This window comes from Panthera tigris, chromosome B3 (genome assembly GCF_018350195.1).
Source record: "Panthera tigris isolate Pti1 chromosome B3, P.tigris_Pti1_mat1.1, whole genome shotgun sequence".
Lineage (NCBI taxonomy): Eukaryota > Metazoa > Chordata > Mammalia > Carnivora > Felidae > Panthera > Panthera tigris.
The window spans coordinates 62,122,343-62,131,722 of record NC_056665.1 but is presented as its reverse complement, the minus strand read 5'-3'; positions in this window follow the sequence as shown (position 1 = coordinate 62,131,722).

Here is a 9,380-nt window from a genome sequence, read left to right as displayed (position 1 = left end):
GAGGCAGAGAGGGAGACAGAGTATTTGAAGCAGTCACCGCACTGATAGCAGCAAGCCCAGTGCAGGGCTCGAACTCACAAACTGCGAGATCATGACCTGAGTAAAGTCAGTGACTCAACCAACTAAGCCACCCAGGCACTCCTAGAATGGATAATTTTTAAAATGAAAAATGAGGCACCTGGGCATCTCAGTCCATTGAGCATCCAACTTTGGCTCAGGTCAAAGTTTGGCTCGTGAACTCACTTTGGCTCCTGAGCTCTATGCCAACAGTTCAGAGCTTGGAGCTTGCTTCAGATTCTCTCTCTCTCTCTCTCTCTCTCTCTCTCTCTCTCTCTCTCTCTCTTTGCCCCTTTCCCTCCCCCCAAGAAAAAAAGACTTAAAAAATGGAAAATACGGGGCCCCTGGCTGGCTCAGTCAGTGGAGCATGCAATTCTTGATCTCAAGGTTGTGAGTTTGAGCCCCATGTTGGGCATAGAGATTACTCAATAAATAAATAAATAGGGTCGCCTGGTAGCTCAGCATCCCAACTCTTGATTTCGGCTCAGGTCATGATCTCACAGATTTGTGAGATGGAGCCCCAGGTCAGGCTCTGTGATGACAGCACAGAGCCTGCTTGGGGTTCTTTCCATCTCTCTCTGCCCCTCCCCTGCTTGCACTCATGCATGCACCCTCTCTCTCTCTCAAAATAAGTAAGGAAATAAACTGGAAAGTAAGTGTTGGAGGAGATATGGAGAAATCAAAACCTTGTGATTTCTGGTGAGAATGTAAAATTAAGAAGCACGTACAATTCTTTAAACACTTTTATATCCAAACTTTAAGTCCAAAAGGCTGTCATTCTAGTTTTTCTTTATTTTTAAAGTAGGCTTCAGGCCCAGCACAGAGCCCAACATGGGGCTTGAACTCATGACCCTGAGATCAAGACCTGAGCTGAGCTTGTATCAGATGCTTAACCAACTGAACCATCCAGGTGCCCCAAAATGCTGTCATTTTAAACATTACTTGTAGAAATTCTAAAAATAATGTCACATTTAATAAGGAAACTCTAAAGCACAAATTCTCAGAAGCAGTCACTGTCAACCTGTCAATTGTCAATATCAGTATTTATAATTAACTAGTATGGTTTTCATGTCACCTGAGGATGCTGGTAGAGTGATCATGAGATAACCTCATCCAACTGAATGTGCAAGGAAACACTCATCAATATTTTATGTATTTTGGGTTTTCACTCTTTTTTTATGACAAATATTCTGCATCTGTGATTCTCTCCAGTTAACAGTTCTTTGAAATGTGGCATCGGCCAGTCGGAGAATGGAGTCATCTGACTCACCCTTCCTGTGAATGGGCTCATCGATAGTGAAGGTTTTAAACTGGCTGTTGAACCTGTCTGTCACCTTGTCAACTTCAGCCTCATTCATCTAGAGGGATCCGTGGTCCTTGGCACTGATGACACGGTTGCTGGCTGAGCATTTCTGCGGCACATATAGGTCCATGAACTGGCTGGAGTCATTCTGTATGTGGAGGGCGCACCTGGTTCTGCCAGGAGGGAGCCCTGGCAGAACCTGTGCCTGGCCACAGGACCTACCTGGTGCCAGCCACCACAACCAGTGGGAGCAAGGAAAGTCATCAGTATTTTATATAAAGAGAAGACTGCCTGCTAGGGGCTTGGGTTCTAACATTCCCATTCCTATACTCCACAAATGAGCGGAATGACTGAAAAGCTCCCAGTTTCCTAGAGGTAGGGCAAGTCTTTCTAACCCAAGATGTTTAGTTGGGGACTTTCATTGTTTGGGACGATTGGAGTGTCCAGTTGCTCCCAGTAATAATATGTCCAGGGTGGTCAGCTTCTAGATAGTCTGAGCTGATTGTATGCCAGGCTGTTTCATATGGTTTGTTTATTGAATCCAATCAAGTTTTTCAGCTGTTCCTCTGAATTTCTCCTGTATTGGATAAAAATTGTTTTGGGAGTGTGTCTAAGGCTAGCTCTTGCTGAGATAGGGGTGAAGATTTTCACCATCTTCTGATAGAACCTAGATTCCATTGCCTCTGCAATGTCTCTGCCCTGATGAGGGTGGAGAGCAGGCTCTAACCCCCTTTCCTTCTTTCCTCTGGAGGCCTTTTCTGAGTTAAGACTGATATGAAGCAGTGCAGCTAAGTCTGACCCAAGTTTCTGCTATAAACATACTGGATTAGCATCTTTTCTGTGGCAACAGCTGGCAGCAGTTAACCTCTCTGAGTTTCATTTTCCTCACTTGTAAAACAATAGTAGTACTTTCTCACATATTAGTTTCTTTTTTTATGTTTATTTTTGAGAGAGAGAGAGACACAGAGCGTGAGTGGGGAAGGGGTGGAGAGAGGGAGATACAGAAACTGAAACAGGCTCCAGGCTCTTTCTCACAGTGTTAGTATTAAATGAGTTCATGTATATAAAGTGTTGCACAAAGTAAGTACTCAAAAAATGGTAAACATATAGCATATTTTTAATACATACAGAGTACTCGGAAAATTTAATTACTAAAAAGCAGATTGGGGGCACCTGGGTGGCTCAGTCGGTTAAGCGTCCGACTTCAGCTTAGGTCATGATCTCGTGGTTTGTGAGTTCGAGCCCCGCGTCGGGCTCTGTGCTGACAGCTTAGAGCCTGGAGCCTGCTTTGGATTCTGTGTCTCAGTTTCTCTCTGCCCCTCCCCTGCTCATGCTCTGTCTCTCTCTGTCTCAAAATTAAATAAAACATTAAAAACATTTTTTAAATAAAAATTTTAAAAAGCAGATTTGATTGTTTGATACACAGAACCTATGTAATATTATTATTTTAAAACATGTTTACCCTAAATCTAATCATTAGAAGTAAGTAGCCAAATCCAGATTACTGGACATTTTCTAGACAACTGGCTTGGCATCTTCAAAAATGTCAATGTCATGAAATCAAAACAAAACAAAAAGACAGGGGATCTCTCCTAGATTACAAGAGACTAAAGATACTTTTGAAAGGCAATGCTTGATCCTTGATTAAATCCTTTATTAAAAAACACAAGGGGTGCCAGTTGGTTAAGCGTCTGACTTCAGCTCAGTTCACGATCTCCTGGTTTGTGAGTCTGAGCCCCACATTGGGCTCTGTGCTGACAGCTCAGAGCCTGGAGCCTGTTTCAAAATCTGTGTCTCACTCTCTTTGCCCCTCTCCCACTCGCTCGCATGCTCTCTCTCTTTCTCTCTCTCTCTCAAAAATAAACATTAAAGGGGTGCCTGGTGGCTCAGTCTGTTGAACGTCCGACTTCAGCTCTGGTCATGATCTCTCAGTTCGTGAGTTTGAGCCCCATGTCGGGGCTCTGTGCTGCCAGCTCAGAGCCTGGAGCCTGCTTCAGATTGTGTGTCCCCCTCTGTCTCCGCCCCACCCCTGATTGTGCTCTGTCTCAGTCTTTCAAAAATGAATAAACATAAAAAAAATTTTAATAAATAAAAATACACATTAATAAATAAATACATAATAAATAAATAAAAACCCCACAACCCAGGGGCACCTGGCTGGCTCAGTCAGAGGAGCTTGTGACAACTCTTGAGCCTGAGGTCATGAGTTCAAGCCCCACATTGGGTGTAAAGATTACTTAAATAAATAAAACTTTAAAAAAATTAACAAAAATTGAATTTTAAAATTTAAATTTACACTTAAAATAATTTATTCAACAATTCATGAATCAAGCAGCATCCTATCTAGCAATAGAAAGGAACTCGGAAGGACTGTACAAAGTGGAAGGTTTTTGAAATGCCAAAATGGGGCAGGAAAAAGAAATTATTAGTAAAGAATGCATTGTTTCATGCAAGGTTGCCCTTCTGAAGGGAAGGAAAGGGATCTGTGGATTATCTCACTAGTGCTGAGTAGGTAATTCCATGTCGACCAGTTAAAGGTTACATTCCAGAAAAGCTAAAACTGAAATTAGGTTAGGTATTAAGTTTTGGTTTGCTGACATGTAGCTTAGCACAAATGACTCCATTTTTGGTCTGTTGCTCCTTTTTTAACACCTATTAAGGATATTTTGAGAACACTTGGAAATCTGAATATAAACCATATATTAGATAATATTCTCGTATCAGTGTTACATTTCTCAGGTGTGATAACAGGTAGTTATATAGGAGAATGTCCTTATTAGAAAATACATGTCTGCAACTTACTTTCAAATGGCTTTTTAAAAGTGTCTGTTTATACATGTATGTGTGTGAGAGAAACAAGAACATTACTGTAGGCTTGTTTTTTTCAAAATAAAAAATTGGAAATAAAAAGAGTTTTGCTTGATGACTAAGTAACTAAAGGCAGTATAGTTCTGAGACTGATTTCATCCAGGTTGTAGCGAAGTTTGATTAATCTGTTTTGTTCCATAAGGTAGATATATCTTCCTTCAACTTTTTAAAAAATAACTCTAGGGGGGCGCCTGGGTGGCTCAGTCGGTTAAGCGTCCGACTTCAACTCAGGTCACAATCTCGTGGCCCGTGAGTTCGAGCCCCGCGTCGGGCTCTGGGCTGATGGTTCAGAGCCTGGAGCCTGCTTCCGATTCTGTGTCTCCCTCTCTCTCTGCCCCTCCCCTGTTCATGCTCTGTCTCTCTCTGTCTCAAAAATAAATAAACGTTAAACAAAAATTTAAAAAATAACTTTAGGACTAACATGGGGCTCAAACTCACAACCCCGAGATCAAGAATGGCATGCTCTACCAACTGAGCCAGACACACACCCCTTCTTTCAACTATTTTTTTTATGTTTATTTATTTTTGAAAGAGAGAGAGAGACAGAGTGTGAGCAGGGGAGAGGCAGAGAGAGAGAGAGGGAGACACACAATCTGAAGCAGGGTCCAGGCTCTGCCCTGGCAGCACAGAGCCCCAGGAGGTCCAAACCCACAAACCCAGAGAGAGAGAGATCAGGACCTGAACTGAAGTCGGAAGCTTAGCCAACTGAGCCACGCAGGCACCACTTCAACTATTTTTTTTATGCCAAATTTGATTTCTTCCTTCCCTAGACTATGGCGAATTCTTGCTTTTTTTTTTTTTTTTTTTTTTAAGACTAGGAGCAAGGCAGAGATAGAGAATGAGAATCCCAAGCAGGCTCTGCCCTGGCAGCACAGAGCCAGGCAGGGATGGATCCCAACCCTGGGATCATGACCCAAGCCAAATCACGAGTTAGTAGTTCAACTAACTGAGCCACCCAGGCATCCTGCAAATTCTTGCTCTCCTTTTCTTTTTTCCTTCTTTCTTTCTTTCTTTCTTTCTTTTTTTTTTTTAAGAAACATCAACTGGTTAATTCCAGGCCCAACCTTTCTACCTCCATACACACATGGCCCCTGGATGGGCACTTCAGAGGCCTTGTGCTGTGCTGTGGCCTGACCTGGTACCAGTCCCTCTCTGGTGATGGCCCAGTTGTAGCTCTTCCGGGAGTCGAACACTTCTACCCACGCCTCCAGATTCTCTCAGGTGATGAAATGTTTTGCCTCCTCCTGCAGCTGCCGCACCTTCCTGATCCTTTGGCTGCTCCCAGGCCTGCGCCTCTCGGCCGACGGGGCCTTCTCTACTTGCCACTGCTCCTGCTCCCGCACCTCCGCCTCCTGCCGCAGTCCCCCTAACCAAAGCTTGTGCAGTTGCTGGTTCTCCGCCCGGTTCCAAGCCAGCAGGTTACTGTAGTCAGCTGCATCCTGCAGCACCTTACCCTCTGCCAGGTTCCCTGCCCAGGCCTCCTGCACCTTCTTCCATACCTTGGACACGAACTCCAGCCTGAGGGCGCGCATCGACTGGCGGTACTGCCGGTAATGCTCGGTCTGCATGAACTCTACAGAACCCACCTCAGGCGGGGGTCGCCACGCCCCCGACCTTGGACTTGGCCGGGTGGGGCGGGGGGCGGGGGGTGGGGGGAATGGGGGGCAGTATCCTGGCAGGTCTTGCAGCCACGAATGGGCAGCAGCAGTAGAGCCCTCAAATTCTTGCTCTTAATGTTCCCCAATCCTTTAAAATTTTTCCAAAAAGGCAAGTTTTATCAAGTGTTCTTTTTAAAAAATCGGATCTAAGTCTGCATTATTTTTTAGTTTTTGTGTGGGTATACATTTGCATGGTCCTAAATTCATAAAGTACAAAAAGGAAAGGAAAAAGTTTCCCTTTTATTCTGTCCTCAGACACACAGCTTCCCTTCTTGGAGACAACCAATGTTACCAGTTTCTTGTCCACCTTACCAAAGCTTTCCTGTGTACAAAAGCGAACATGTGTGCAAGTAGATATGAGGGTGTAAATATATATTTCTTCTCTCCCTTTTTTACACAGATAATAGCTCCTCAATACACACTGTCCTTCATTTTGTCTTTTTCACTTAACTAAATATCTTGATAGGTTCAGAGCAGTACGTAAAGAACTTCCAACAGATATTTTTTTCCTTTTAATTAAACAGTCCACAGGATGAATGTATCATACCGCTATTGATAAACATGTAGGTTGCTTACCACCTACGGCAATGCTGAAATGTTGCACAATTCTAAGTTTATCTAGGACAGCTTCCTAGAAAGGGAGCTATTGAGTCAAAGCATAGTTACATTTGTAATTTTAATAGATACCACCAAACTGTCCTCTAAAATACTATATAGTTGTATTAATCCTACTAGCAATAAACACCTGGTTCCCTAAATTTACTAATCCAGTACATTCCAAACTTTTTGATGGTGTCTCAGGTTTTAATTTGCATTTTCGCAGTATGTGTGAGGTTGAGTTTCTTTGTATATACTTTAGAGCAATTTTTATCTCCTTTTCTGTGTATTAGGTATTGATAAACTTTGCCCATTTTTTTGAGTTATTTCTCTTTCTCATTGACTTGCAAGACATCTTTAAGTATAAGAGAAAAGAAACTCTTTGTGATAGTGGTGTGCTAAATTTCCCCCTAGTTTGTGGTTTTATTTGACTTTATTTATGATGGGTTTTGCCATTTAGAATTTTAAAGGTATGTAGTCACATGTATTAATATTTTCTTTTATAGCTTTTGAGTTTGTGTTATACTTAGATTTTCACCACTATAAGATCTATGGTTTCTCTTAGACTTTCATGACTTAATAGTTTATATCTTTGAGCCAACTGGAAATTTATCCTGACAAAAAGTATGAGATAAGGATACAAATTAATTTTTTTCCAGATGTCTATGGGGTTATTCCGGCACCATTTAATAAACAGGTTGTTTCCCCCACTGATTTGGAATGCCTTTTTTATCATATACTAGATTTCTCTATGTATTCCTGAGTGTGGTAGGCAGAATAATAGCCACCACGACCACCACCCCTCCCACAACCAAGATGTCCACATCCTAAAACAGGTGAATGTTGCCTTAAATGGCCATAGGGACTTTGCAGAGGTTTTGAAGGATCTTGACATGGGGAGACTATTCTGGATCAGCTGGGTAGGCCCAATGTCATCACAAGGATTTTCTGTAAGAGGAAAGCAGAATGTCAAGAGTCAAAGAAGGAGATGCGATCATGGAAGTAGAGATCAGAATGATTGGTGACTTTAGTGCACACACTGTCTGACAGTACTGCTGGTAAGGTGACTCAAAATGCAGATGCCCCATGTGGTCCCTGGGTGGCTCAGTCAGTTAAGCCCCTGACTTTGGCTCAGGTCATGATCTTACGGCTTGTCAGTTCAAACCCTGCATTGGACCTTGTGCTGACAGCTTAGTGCCTGGAGCTGCTTTGGATGCTGTGCCTCCCTCTTTCTCTATCCCTCCCCTGCTAATGCTCTGTCTCTCAAAATTAAATGTTGAAAAAAAAAAGAATGCAGATGCCTCTAGAACCTGGAGAAGGTAAGGTTTTGTCCTAGGACCTCCAGAAGAGACATAATTCTGCCAAGACCTCAATTTTAGCCTGGTGAAACCCATTTAGGAATTCTGACCTCCATAACTGTAAGATAATACATTTTCATTATTTTAAGCCACTAAATTTGTGGTAATTTGTTACAGCAGCAATAGGAAACTAAGGCACTGATAAAACTATTCTATTCCATTCCATTGACCCATCTTATTGTACAAGTACTTTGTAATTATTGTAGTTTTATAGTATGTTTTAATATCTGGTCAATTCAGGATTTATTATTTCAGGGTTTTCCTGGCTCTTAATGGTTTTTAATTTTATCATATAAACATAAGAACTAGCTTGTTCCGTTCCCCAAAAAATCTTGCTGTCATTTTTACTGAGATCATGTTATATTAAAGATCAACTAATGGAAAAGCAACATCTTTAAGATTTTGAGTCTTCCAATAGTATGCTTTTCTGTTTTGCATCCTTCTTTGATGTCTTAAAGTTTCCTTTATATAGGATTTGCACTTTTCTTGTTAAACTGATTCCAAGGCATTTTATATTTTAGTTACAATTTTTAAATTACCATCATAAAGTCAAAATAAATTCAAACCAAAAGTTCAAATAATATACAAAAGAATACAGAGGAAGGCGAAGTCATCCAAAATCTTAGTATTGGGCATCCTTCCACATACTAGGTACTCTTAGCCATAAAGAAGAGCAATGGCTATTGGTAAGGCAACCAAAGGTGACTGTCACGAATCTCATTGGGATTTCTATTGAGAATTTGTTGATGTTGGACAATTTTCAACTTTATAATTTTGAGACCTCTCCTCTGAGAAGATCGTTTTAGAGATTTCTCCACATAAGTCCTGAACATTTCTAAAAGTTTATTCGTAGACATTTATGGGTTTTGTTGCTACTGTGAATGGGATCTTTTTCTTCTATTACATTGTCTAATTAGTTATTAAGACTTATTAAAGGGCTGATCTTTTTACATTTTGTCATTGGTTACACTAATGTACTTTCTTTTGTTTTTTAATATTTAAAAATTTATTTATTTATTTTGAGCAGGGGCGGGGAGGGGCGGGGGAGGGGGAGAGGGGAGAGAGAATCCCAAGCAGGCTCCACATGGTGAGCACAGAGCCCAAAGGGAGCTCAAATTCACAAGCTGTGAGATCCTGACATGAGCCGAAATCAAGAGTCAATTAACCGACTAAGCCGCCCAGGTGCCCCTATTATCTTTAATTATTACACCCAGTGACACTTCCTGAACAGTAGTAAATAATCGTAGCAATACACAATCTTGTTCTTGATTGATTGATTGATTGATTGATCGATTTTTTTTTTTTTTTTTTTGAGACCTAGAGACCGAGAGCACACCAGCAGGGGAGGGGCAGATGGAGAGGGAGAGAAGAAATCCCAAGCAGGTTCTACGCCCGGCATGGAGCATAATGAGGGGCTCAATCTCACGATGGTGAGATCATGATCTGAGCCAAAATCAAGAGTTGGACACTTTAACCAACTGAGCCACCCAGGTGCCCCAGATTGATATTTAAGTAATCTTTACACCCAAAGTGGGGCTT